We start from the raw sequence: 13,288 nt of genomic DNA, 5'->3' as shown, positions 1-13,288 counted from the left end.
CACAGACAATGTTTTGCCCTTCTCTGTTTACTGTTGGTTGGATTAATTTTTTATAGCTCTGTGCACAATGAAGAAAGCTCAGGAAAGGACAAAGTTTCTGAGAAGCTCACTCCGAGTTCAGATATCACCCATGATGTCAGATGATGAGGCTTGTGGTTAGGAAGAAGAGAAAAGGCCACAGACACATTTTGCTAATGGGAATATGAGGGGACCGGGAATTGTAGTGTATCTCCATAATTAGGTCAGGATTTTGCTCTCTCTTCTCAGACCGCAGCTTTGTAAATACCAGTCTCAGTCTAAACTAGCACAAGCACCAATTTCTTAAGAGACATTTCCTGACTGTCCCCTTTGCATTAAGTTTTAAGCAAATAAATCTGGAAAAAATTAACCTGTGTCATACAAATAACCTTCTCCTCCTGGCTTGTGTAACACCATGGCTCATGTTGATGTCATGAAAACGCCACCCGTTTTTCTCTTTTACTTTACTACTACTTTTATCACAGAATTTCTAGGTTGGAAGAGACCTCAAGATCATCGAGTCCAACCTCACAGCTAGCAGTCCCCATTAAACCATATTCCTAAGCTCTACATCTAAACGTCTTTTAAAGACTTCCAGGGATGGTGACTCCACCACTTCCCTGGGCAGCCTGTTCCAATGTCTAACAACCCTTTCAGTAAAGAAGTTCTTCCTAACATCTAACCTAAAACTCCCCTGACGCAACTTTAGCCCATTCCCCCTCGTCCTGTCACCAGGCACGTGGGAGAACAGGCCAACCCACACCTCGCTACAGCCTCCTTTAAGGTTTCTGTAAAGAGCAATAAGGTCACCCCTGAGCCTCCTTTTCTCCAGGCTGAACAAGCCCAGCTCCCTCAGCCACTCCTCGTAAGACTTGTTCTCCAGGCCCCTCACCAGCTTCGTCGCCCTTCTCTGGACCCGCTCAAGCACCTCGATGTCCTTCTTGTAGCGAGGGGCCCCTCGCTATTATTTCCCTATTATTTCTCTCTTACTTCCACCACCATTATATGTCTGAGCTGGGGCATTTCTGAGCCATGCTGTCTGCTGAGGTATCCAGCAGTCTTTATGTTTAACAGTGCTCATTGCTTTCAAAAGTCTGCCCTGCTAAATAATAGATGATAAAAAAAAAAAAAAAGGATGATGCCCAGTTTGGTTTCAGTTTTGTGTACTTGATATGTTGAGCAACAAGTGTTATATTGCCAAGGGTGTCAAAAAGAAGAGGGAAAACAAGACATGGATGGAAGAAAAAGGCAAGATGACAAAACAAGAAGATGGGAAAGAGCCTGGCCGAGCAGAAAGCATAGACTGGAAACTCTGGAAAGGATTAAATTGCATTGGTGCATGTTGATGTCCTGCTAAGTAACAAATGTTTCTGTGATGATTGTAGAATCCCAATGACTAACCTCATTGGCATGACTGAATTCTTATTCCCTCTGCATTTCTTAGCACTTCATTCTGGCTTCCATTTATATTCCTTGTAAGTACAATCACTGGACTTCCTTGAAGTGTTACAAATTACTTGGTGCTTCTTAAATCAATCCATTAGGATATTAGCATTTTCCCTGCCAAGTCAGTGACAAGCACTGCCATGTTGGTGAAGTTTGCCTTATAACTGCCTTGTAGCACTTATTAATACAACTATTTCACAATTTGTCATCATCTTTTTGTAAACAAACAAAAAAAAAAAACACACAAAAAAAAAAAAAAAAAAACAACCCCACACAGCTCTTTCTCTAAAATCAGGTTTTTAATTAAACATTAATTTTCTTGATGGTTCAGATAGGGGTGTTGAATGTAAAACATTCTTTTCCATTTTTCATCACCTTCATTGCACATTCACTGCTCCTATTTTAATCACAATAATCAGAACCTGGCAGGATTTCTAAAGTCAAATATAATGAAAAAACTATTACTGAAAAACATGTTTGATTACAAACTTGAAAAAAAAACTATAGCTTTTTACTGGATTTTTTAATAATCCAGGGTGAAATTATTTTTTTTTTTAAGTAATGTAAATTTAAATTTAAATTACTACTTAATTTTTTTAACTTTTTCTTTTTTTCTTTTTTTCTCTTCCTCTAAGACTCTCAATATTTACATATACACATAAATACATATAGAAATAGATAGTTATATATGAAGAGATGCATGTGGTAGGAAATGTGGATCCATTTCAGAAAGATTAGAGAAGCACATCTGTATTTTATGAGTCCTTCAAACATCTTGATATTTCATTATTTGGTTTGCCTCTTCTATCCTGCCAATACCTCATCTTTTGTTTCTGACAGCAGTAACAAGAATAAAATCATTCTTTAAACATATCTAGCCATTTTAATGTTATATTAATATTTACCAAATCTAGTCGCATCTTTCAGCCATCAGATATCTCAAGATTGCTCTGTATATCTCAGATGGCAGAAGTTCATTACTCCAATACACTGTTGGCTTGGGTTACTAGAAAAGAGAAGCCTTTATGGTACCCATGAAAGATTCAGAATTGTAAGCTTTATCAGTCTTTGAAACCAAATACATGCAAAGTGCCACAATAAGCAGGAGAAAAAAAAACTCATTTTTTGTTTAGATAAGAGATTTCAATTTCTCCTTTTAGACAACATTGTAGGAAGTATCTAGGTCAGAGCTATGCTAAAACTGCACTTCATTTATCCAGTATGTGCACTATGTAACAGTTCTGTTCAGTAGTTCAGATTTGACCTAAATTAAATATGAAGATCAAAAAATGTGTTAAAACAATATTAAGAGATCTGACTTACCATAAGACAAAGCTTCCACACTAAATATATGGATGGCCATCTTCTCGCTGTATAGTCCAACACATCTGACAGTGCTCCATGTCCACATGTGCTGCAGTGGCTGGAGTCCTTCCCTGAAGCGCAAAGACTTGCAACAGGAAATGGCAGGCTGTGGCAAACACGTCTTGTTCAAAGGAAACAGTAAGCCTCAATATTAGCTTTATTTCTATAAGTCTCATGTCTATCATCATCTCTTGCACTGTATTTGTAACACTTATGCAGGGATCTCTAAAGCATGGGCCACACAGCATCCATACAACAGCAAAGAGCTCAGGTGTGATGACAGTATTGCCCTTACTGTCTGCTTGAAGTGACACATATAAAAAGGGACCTCATGGAGGTACACCATTCTCTTTGAAGAGAAGGACAACACTCGGCTGAGCAGAACACAGACATGATGTCAGTATGGCCAGCATGCAGAGGACATCCAGCTCCCAGGAGGTCACCCATCCTCTCCACTGGGAAGGAGTCCTCAAGCTCAATCAACGTAATGAGCCCTTATCTGTGTAGTTACCAAGAGGACATTCTCCAGCTGACAAAATAGCACTTATTTGTGATTTCCAAAGGAATCAAAGTCCACTTTGAAGAATTCTGATCATTCCTTTGGATGGAGATACAAATGAGGACTCAAGTGAGGCATACAACCTCTATAGAAAATTCTTAAAATAGATTTGCACCTGAAGGTGAAAAGTAAATTAGAATTGAAAGTCTCCTAGCATGGGTCATATATGAATGTATACTGGTACTTACCGTACCCAGAAAAGCTGTCAATTTTTTTCTTTATGAAGTAGCTTAAGAGGCAGCTAAGTCCGCGGCATCAGTGTGTTGGGTCTTTCTGAGCTGGAGTCACCTTTTCCCTGCAGCAGCCCGCACAGTGCTGTACTCTGCACTCGTAGCTGGAACAGCACTGATATCACTCCAGTGTTGTGTCTATTGCTGCTTGGTGCTGGCACAGCATCAGGACTCCTTCCAAGACCCCAAGAGCCAGCAGGCTGGGGGTGGGCAAGTGATGGGGAGGGGACATTGCCGGGGCAGCTGACCTAAACCAACCAAAGGGATATTCCATAACACCTGATGTCACACTCAGCAATAAAAGGGGGGGCTCTCCTGGGGGCTGTTCCCCCTGAACAACCACTACGTGTTTGAGGCCCTGCTTCCCAGGATGTGGCCGAACACTGCTCGTTGATGGGAAGCAGAGAATAATTTTTTTTCCCTCTCTCTGCGCTTCCGTGCGGACTGATTGTTTCTTTTGTTTCTTTTTTTCCTCCCCATTCCCTTTCCCTTTAATTAAACCTTTCTCATCTCAAACCTTGAGTACTCTGTGTTGTACTTTTTCCCCCTTCCTCTTTGAGGAGAGGGGGAGTGAGAGAGCGGTTGTGGTGGAGCTCGGCTGCCCACCTGAGTAAAACCACCACAGTCCTTTTTGTGGGGGCTGTGGAGAGCAGCCCACGCAGGAACAGGGGGTCTGGGAGGAGCTGCTGCCCGTAAGGGACCCAGGTTGGAGCAGTGTGCTCCTGATGGATGAACCCTGTGGTACAGACCCATATCTGGAGCAGTTCTTGAAGAGCTGTTGCCTGTGGGAAGCCCACGCTGGATCGGTTTGGGAAGGATGGCATCCCGTTGGAGGGATGAGTGTGTGTGGGGCCACACCTGTTATCAGCTTTTGGTAATTGCTGGCTTAGGTTAAGCTGGGTGAGCATTAGGTTAAAGGAGGAGTCGTTGGACACACACTTGCCCATGAATGTACAATTTATATAGGGTATAAATATTGGGTAATGAAGGGTATTTACTGAGCTTAGTTTAGCTTTCAAAGGGTGGAGAATGTAGACAGGAGAAGACACAGAGGTGTGAGCACAAGTAACTTCAGTGCCAGCAGGGGTTGTGCTGGTTTCAGTATTCTGATTTAGCCTTCTCAGCATCATGGCCAGCTTTTCAAACCTGGGCAAAGGATTAAAAAAAAAAAAAAAAAAAAAAAAAAGTGTCTACAAGACCCCTCCTGAATTAAGGGGACTTGTGAACTTGTTGTCATCGTTGTCTCTACTGTTCATTAAGCTGTTTCTTGTGTGAGCTGTTGAGGTTTTCTGTATGACATTGCACTCTAGGAACAAAAGTTTGAGTCCTCACTTGAAGCTTTCAATTTCTTAGTGTTATGCTTATCCCTGGGGATGTGATTTCCTCCCATCCCTTAGTGTGTTCATCTTTTATTAAAACATTTGAAGAAATTTCTGTCTTGTCATCTCCCCTTGCCTGCCAGATGGGAGAACCTTAGCTGCCCACCCAAGTAAAACCACTACATATATAGAAGTGGATTTAAAAAAAAAAAAAATCACCACCAATGCACATGAATAGTCAATCTCTTTAGCTACAGTATATTGTTTACTAGGAAGTTATTTGGTTCCTAGGTTTAGTAGCTGCAATAAAACTTTTGCACCAACCAGGCTCCTTATGTGCTATATTTGTTTATCTGTTCGGACGCATGCATTGCCAAAGAACTTGTTGCAATAACCTTCTTGAAAGCTTCTTGAAAATCAAAGAAATCTACTCGTCAGCAAGCAAGATTTGCTCCTCTGGTGAACCAGCCTCAAAGATCTGAGCACAGCCACTGTGTACACAAATCTGTTTTATGTAAGAAGGAAACTGCAGTAATGGCATTTTCACTTTTAATGCTTCATCTCCAAAATGAGGAAATAACACAAGTTGCTAATGTCCTTATAAATGATATATGGGCATATGTTATATAATTTATAGGTTTTAAAAAGTACCTTTTTCTTCTTTCCAATTTTGGGGAAGGCAGACAGTTTCTCTAGTAATTCAGAACAGTTTAAGGTTTCTTCCTTTGCATTCAAAGCAGGAATTTGAGGTTGAGAGGAAGGAAAAAATGTTCTTCATAGTCTGTGATGAGACATTTCTGAATTAATCAATCTCCATTGCAGTTTTTCAGGATTGGTTTGTTGCTTTGTTGATTACAGTTAGCTGCAGGTCTGCCAATTAATTCTCCGCGTCCCAATCTACTATTCTCCCCAAAGAAGACTAATCAAACACCTGGGAACTGAAATTCAGAATTCTCTCAGGCACTGAAACCCCTGGAGCCAGCAGTGGAGTGGTTTGGTGGTACAGCTTTCCCACTTTTCTCAAGAGTTCTCTCTGAGCTCCCATTCCCTCTACCTGTCCTGTAGGGGCTCGTTAGCTTATGACCTGTTGTTTGCATCCCCAGATGTTCCACTATGGCTAAGGAGTTTGCCATTTTTATCTATTTTTTTTTTCCTGCTTAATTTTCTAGGTGATTATCATAAGTTAAACACTAATTTGTTCACAGGTTGGACAAAATTTGAAGTTTCTTGTTTTCTTTGCCAGACCTGCAGAAGCACTTTTATGTTTGAAAACTCATCTTTTTTTTTTTTTTTCCCAAGCTCTATTACCTGGTTGTGTGAAAGATATTAATCGTCTCTCCAAATCTTGCCCTATTATTTTATTTTCTCTGACAATTCCATCTGCATCCAGTGGTCCAAGTGTCAACTTTTGCCCACCATTTTCTCTTCCTTGAGCAGGTGGATCCCTGCTCACTGACTTTATTAGATCTGCCAAATTGTTATTCTGAAACCTTCAGAAGATTCACCATTGATTAATAAAACAAAGATTGAAGCTGCGCTTTCTGAATATGGCCTTTGAAGACCACAAATAGATTAAAATTTAATTATGATGTATGACCACAATCAGATTATGATGCCAGCATTCAAGCTTGCTGTGTTGACATTTCAACACAGATCTCTTCTCTCCAATTAGTAATTACTTTTCAAAAGTGAAGCTGGATAGTTTATCAGGATAGTACATGATAAAGTTTTTGCTCCTTCACCATATGAACATCATCTTCGTTAGATCAAATCCTAAGATACTTACCTCTGCAACTTTCTTATTTAAATAGTTATGTATTATCTCCTTTCAGTGGCAGGAACCAAAGAGTTATAAGACTAATGGGCTGTTGGGCTTGAGACACTCAAACAAACAAACAAACAAACAAAGAGTTTAGTTACCAGGAAACAGAGAAAACACTAGGAAACAAGAATTTTGATGTAAGTCAAGAGGTGATTAACCGTTCGTACAAATGACCAATAAAACATAAAGAAATAATGGTTTTCTGGCTACCCTGTCATAAAAAAAAACGTAAGATAAATCATTAAACGCAGGAGTGCTGGGATGAAAACAGGTAAGATTGTAAGATCTTGTGGTTCTTTCTAGCTATAAATGCAATTCATTTTCATATATAAGATTTGTCTGAAACATCACCCTAGAAAAATATGTCATTATTAAATTCCAGTGCTGAACCTGGTTAATTTGACATTCTCTTTTGCAGTATCAGTGTGATTCTCAACACGTAGGAATGTTTCAGAAAATCCTAAATCAGTGCTCGTGTGATACAAATGATGAACACATATATAGGATTTTTCATCAGGAAATGATGAAAAGGAAATGTACATAGTTAACTCCATTTTATAGATGGGGAAAAAAGAGACCCAGTGAAGTGTAGAGACTTTTTAATGCTTACCTCCCACACCACCAGAGCTAGACAGACCCCCCTCTTTGTCCAGTGCTTTATTTTCTAAGCATTTCAGTCCTAGAAGACCATTATTTAAGTTCATAAAAATAAGAATAGTCACTGCCTAATGATGGCAAAAGAAACAAGAGAATCACACCGAAATGAAGATGCACGAAGATAAACAGCAAGCAAGTGCTAAGGAAAGGTCAGTACAGCTTCTCATATAATTTTTGCTAGGAAAGAAAATCAGCTGTCTACTCTCCCAGTCCTTAAATCTGATACTTCTTGTTCCCAATTCAAACTTCTTTCAGGATATTTGATTCAAAGTTGGCACACTGCTCCACTGCATGAAGCACATTCACTTTCCAGACCACATTCTTAAGATTCCTTCTTTTAAAGTGAAATTTATTACCAAACATGATCAGGTTTACCATTCTTTCTGCATAATCATTCTACTCTAAGATGAATAGCTGGCACCTTGCACACATCTCAGCCTTAGAGGGTTACTCCGTCTCATACTGTAAGTCTGACTGGGAAAGAAAACAGATCTCTGCTGTCCTTTCTGATAGCCAGCTGAAGTTAAAACCTAGAACGAGTTCTACAGAAGCCAGCAGCAACCTGTGTCTGTTGGCTCACCTCCTGCTTCATGCTGGCATAACTGAGATGAGTTCACCAGCACAAGTGAGAGGAGTTTCAAGTGCAGAGAAGCATAGACCTGATAAAGCAAAATGGGGCCTCCAGCTAGGAAGCTGTGCATTTGAAAGACAGGGAAAGAGATATACATGTATGCAACAAAATAGTGTTTATCCACAATAAATATACTTTAAAAACATCAATTAGAGCTTGTCACAACTCCTGCATCAGATATATTTCAAACAACTAATGATTATTAAAAACCAGCTTATTAAGTTACATTTCGTTAAAATGTTCTCACCTATTGGGCATTTAATTAGCACACAATAAATTATCCACCTAAATACCAATTCGTTTCTTTAGTCAAGTGCATTAAAGGAACTTACATGTTTTTATGGACTCTTAATTATAGTAGAGGCAAGAAACTCGGATAATGCATGTGCCTGCGTGCGTGTGCATCACCACTGCTGAAGTAATTGCAATAACAGGCTAGTCAGCAAAATTCAAAAGCCAGCCTGAAGTTCTCTGACAGATCAATAGCTACAAGAGCTTTCTTGATAGCATACGGCTGGCCCAGAACTGCTGAAGGAATGAAAAGTGAGGGCCCAGCCATGTGAGGGTTTATGAAATCAAATATTTTGGATTGCATAATGATACAGCATAAACGGCAATGGTTACAGGGAATTGACTGGAAAAAAAAAATGTTGAAAAAACATTTATGTTAAGTTTTGCCTGTTAAGTTTTTGAAGAAAGGGTGCATATGAACCATCAGGATCCTGACAAGACTTCCAAACAGTGGTCTCAGCTCTGGTGAGATGCAAGTCCTCTGACTCTAGTAGGCTTGCAAGTGACCACCATTGTCAACACAGAAAACATGAACACTGCACTGCTGCCACGACACAGGCAGTTTGTCACAAAGGGCACCTGATGGGAAAAGGCCTTGCTTTTAAATAAACTCCAAGTGCAGATCTGCACAGGAGCAGCTAGAGTGCTCCTGCAATGAGGTGCTGCTGGATATGCCAGGAGGCCAGCATGGAGGTGGCATCCTTGCCCCAGAAACCATTTGCTTGTAGATGCACCACTGCATGCCACGTGCCCAAGACCATGCAAGGCAAGGAGAATTTCGCTTTTGCTTTCATATTGTTCTTGTCATCCTCTTCCCTCTACAATAACAAACCAAGTACTTATTTATTAATTTATGAGGAAAAGGCAAGGCTATTATGAACTTTAGCTACATCTCTGCTGCAAGCTGAACTATCATGGGCTCTCAGCAGGCTGTATTTCATCGTACCCTGTCTGGAAGACGTGGAGCACTTTGAAACCCGAGAAAATACCAACGGAACATGAGGAAAAGAGACGATGTGGAGCAGAGCTGGGCAGATGGTGTTATGAGCCAGGAAGGTGGCTGACAGATGACATTGACAGCCTGGACGAGGTGGGAACATCCGACAACAGCCTCCCCAGACATGAGCAAAATGGAGGGCCACGTGCTTGGAATACATTTATACATTTGTGTGTGTGTGTGTGCGCGCGCGTGTGTGGCTGCAGCTAAGGTTCTCCCATCTGGCAGGCAAGGGGAGATGACAAGACAGAAATTTCTTCAAATGTTTTAATAAAAGATGAACACACTAAGGGATGGGAGGAAATCACATCCCCAGGGATAAGCATAACACTAAGAAATTGAAAGCTTCAAGTGAGGACTCAAACTTTTGTTCCTAGAGTGCAATGTCATACAGAAAACCTCAACAGCTCACACAAGAAACAGCTTAATGAACAGTAGAGACAACAATGACAACAAGTTCACAAGTCCCCTTAATTCAGGGGGGGTCTTGTAGACACTTTTTTTTTTTTTTTTTTTTTAATCCTTTGCCCAAGTTTGAAAAGCTGGCCATGATGCTGAGAAGGCTAAATCAGAATACTGAAACCAGCACAACCCCTGCTGGCACTGAAGTTACTTGTGCTCACACCTCTGTGTCTTCTCCTGTCTACATTCTCCACCCTTTGAAAGCTAAACTAAGCTCAGTAAATACCCTATTTATAAATGCCCTTCATTACCCAATATTTATACCCTATATAAATTGTACATTCATGGGCAAGTGTGTGTCCAACGACTCCTCCTTTAACCTAATGCTCACCCAGCTTAACCTAAGCCAGCAATTACCAAAAGCTGATAACAGGTGTGGCCCCACACACACTCATGCCTTCAGGAAGCAGGGGTGAAAAAGCAGACAGCATTAGTTCCATGACCAGAACTTCTTTTTACCCTTAGATGAGAAGACCCTTTCATCTTCATTGCCTGCCCATGAAGTTGTAAAATTTCATCAAACTAAAACAGTCCCCAGGAACAAATATAAAGTACAAAAGGACACAATTGCCAAGTGTCATATAAACAACAAACTGATTTGGATGCAAACAATTTGGTAAAGAGAAGGATTTGAAGATCTATAAAAATAAACAGCCCCGGAACAAGCTGCAGACATAATTAAATCAGTGAAATGAAATATTAAGTGCTGGCAGCCCACAAACACTTTGATGAAAATAATAATAGAGACTCGGTGGACGAAAAGCAAGAGAGAAAATTGGTCTATTAAAAATAATGGTGAACAGAATGAGAACCATGTAATGGAGAGAAGGGCATGTTACACAATAATTTAAAAATTTTGCCTTTATGTGAAAGGGAGAAAGACCTTCTAAGGCAGTCATTTTTTCTGCATCAGTTAAGGGTAAAGTGCCAGCCTTGGAAAATTCAACATCTCCAGACAATAAGCCAGACTCTCAGCCAGGCTCTGAATTTGGCACATGTACTTCATTCACTTTCAAAGAGGCACATGAACTTGAAACAACTGAGGAACTGGATCAGTATATAAAAATCCAGAATATGGACCATGTACTACAACCCTGGTTTATCTACAGAACAAGGAGATCTGCTTCACAGCAGCTCCTTGGGGCTGCACCTGCTTGCTATGGCTCTATGCACACATATGCCTGTCTGAAACAGAGTACAATGATAATAAAGAGCATAAATACATGATGCATATATAAGAAATATACATCATTTAACCTGATACTTTGTTTTATTCAATTCATCTACCTTTTGGGAATTGCACAGAATATCTGATAACACAGAAAATAAATAGAGAAAAGATTCTAGTTTCTCTGCTAACATACTCAAAAGGCCGTAAGGTATCATCAGAAGTGAATACTGTTGTTAAGGAGTCAGGATGGAGATGAATAACTCAAATTGCCATTGTCAGCTGCAGGTAAATGGCAAGCTCTGACTTCTGCATCCCTGCTCATTTCTGCTCCTCCTGTTACTTTATCCTCCCACTCACTGCTATTGGTATGTAAATCATGGCATCGTGTCTGACACCTGCAGCTGAAATGTCAGCCAGCATGAACTGCTGTTGATCCTCTGGACCCAGTGGAGACACACTGATTGACACTCATTTAGGATCCTGGGTTCTTCTGTGAGAGGCACCCACTTCTCTGCTAATTGCCTGTGCAAAACCTCATACAATGGAGTGCAGAGCTTTGATCCTTGGTTAGAAAGGCACCAAAATATTTAAAATATGAGTTACATTATGTATATGGCATGCTATTGTGGAATACTTGAAATCAGCAAAATGATGAAACATCTGCCTCGTTGAAGAATGAAGGAGCTCTGTGCAAAGCAGCTGTTTAATTATCCAGCATGATGTGGTGTAACAATTTATATACCATACTCATAAATTCTGCATCAGCTCAGGGAGATGGGTTTCTGCTAGGAGCTAAGAAATAAAACTAACCCAGAAACATCTTGAATTGTCAGCTTTAACACACACACACACACAAATCTATGTACCATCAACCCATCAACATTTTCTTCCTACCTTCCAAGTAGACAGTAATCTTGAGAACTCATACATACATCATTTTTACTCAAGCTAGTCCAAACAAACTATTATCTTCTTTGGGTTACATACTTGCAATGAATGTATTTATTGTAACTAAATGAAGGCTATAGCATTAAATTACCCTTCTCAAAGTTCATAAAAGTAATTGCACTAAATCTAGCCATAAGCTTCTGAACTGATAATGAACAGACTTGATGGAGGCTAGCTCCAGAATGCCTTCATAGGCTTTTAGTCTTTGGTAGAAGGGAGAAAGCATCATTGGTAAACAATCCAAGGAATTCCCAAGAAGAGTTAAGTACTAGAAATTACTATTTGTCCTATTTTTTTTTTCAAATTATTTTCTCAAATTTCAGTGAGAGTAAATGGTAAAATAGGTGGAAACTCTGTTGAATTCCTATCCATTTGCCATTCTTTATGGAGCTGATGTAAAGGCAAGATGGGTGTTTCTTGTATTCTGAAGCATTGCATGTGGTCGGTCAGTCAGAGAAGGTCAGAAGTTACCTGATGAAATAGCTTTGTTGACAATTATGGTTCAGCAAGTCCAAAATATCAAATATCAAAACAGGAATCTGCAGCTCCATGGAAAACCAGTCAAAGGGACCATTGTGACAATGCAGCAACACAGACAGCTTGAGTCTGGTGCATGAAAATGTTCCTTTGCATCATTTATTACTAGGGAAACAACCTATGAGTCCAAAAACCAGATGACACAGGTCTGACTTCCCAGGTTATTCACAAACACTTAGAGGCTGCCATTCATCCTGTATTTGACCCAAAGTATTGAGAGCTGGTCTGTGGGAAAAAATCATGTAGTAATTCAAAATGCAACTACTTTTGGTTTCTGTGAACTAACTCAGGTTTACTGAAATGAAATCTTGTCTAGGAGGCTGTAAAGGAGTGACCCATCAGCAAGCCGAATGCATTTCAATCTCTCTCTTTGCAGACTTCTTGGTCTGTGTGAACTGAGACGTGTCATATTCAGAATGAGCTTTACAGAGTTTAGTTCAAGGTGTGGAGTCAAGTCACTGAGCATCACATTATCATATTTTTAATATATACTTTATATTTACCGTATTATCTTTAAAAATACCTATTTTTGTTTAGTCATGCAGGATTTTGCAGTTTCTACAGATTCATGGGTAATTTTTCCTTTCAGTCAGAGAGACTTCTCCCCAGATATATTTCACCCTATTCCATCTATTTCCACCTATTGTTATTTGTATCCCCGTATCTAAATCCACATGAAAATAGCATGGGACGAATATGTTTGACCACAAATCTTTGCTACAAGTTTTGCAAAAGGATTATATTTCCCTGTTCTGTCTATTCCCTTGAGGAAATGTACTCATTAATTTGATTTCCAGCTTTCATTTTTCTAAAGGGAACAAATGACAATTATTGT

This window comes from Anas platyrhynchos, chromosome 15, assembly GCF_047663525.1.
Source record: "Anas platyrhynchos isolate ZD024472 breed Pekin duck chromosome 15, IASCAAS_PekinDuck_T2T, whole genome shotgun sequence".
NCBI lineage: Eukaryota > Metazoa > Chordata > Aves > Anseriformes > Anatidae > Anas > Anas platyrhynchos.
Note: the sequence above shows the minus strand (reverse complement) of the source record.